This window comes from Arachis duranensis, chromosome 10 (genome assembly GCF_000817695.3).
Source record: "Arachis duranensis cultivar V14167 chromosome 10, aradu.V14167.gnm2.J7QH, whole genome shotgun sequence".
Taxonomy (NCBI): domain Eukaryota; kingdom Viridiplantae; phylum Streptophyta; class Magnoliopsida; order Fabales; family Fabaceae; genus Arachis; species Arachis duranensis.
The window spans coordinates 8,244,910-8,245,430 of NC_029781.3; the positions used below are offsets into that span (position 1 = coordinate 8,244,910).

The 521-nt window shown below is 33.8% G+C and overlaps 1 protein-coding gene across 1 annotated transcript in view; it reads left to right on the plus strand.

Moving 5' to 3' along the window:
* Nucleotides 1-521, plus strand: part of LOC107468906 (uncharacterized) — a gene marked incomplete in the record, with an annotated part of 7,579 nt that overhangs the window by 6,034 nt on the left and 1,024 nt on the right.

The following is a 521-nucleotide window of genomic DNA, read 5'->3' on the forward strand; positions in this document are numbered from 1 at the left end:
ACTGAATAATTCTTTTTCCCCCACATTTTGTATTTGCCTAACTAGATATTAGATATGACCATTTATCATATTTCTCTAATTCCGTCAGTTGCTTTGTTTTTAAACTATGTACTGTTCGTTGGACCAAATTCATAAGGTGAGTTCTCTGGTGAAGGAGGAAAATTTTCTGCATCATACAGGATAACTTTAAAAAATTCTTAGGGTATCATTATGACTAATAGACTACAATAGTCTTTCTTCCTCTCATGATCATTTAGAAATAGAATCAGAAATTACAATGATAGAGAGGGTATTCGAGATGCATGTCAACTCTCCTAAGTCCTAACACTACAATTACTCAAATGACTAAACACACTACATTTTACATCTATCACTTCTACTAACTATTACTAATGACAACTAAATGATACTAATGGAATCCTAACATGAGATATGCATCATGAGATGAATGAGCACATTAAAGGCACGCTCTAACACAAAATGGTTGATCTTAGGTACCTGCAAGGAGCATTGGTGCCAGA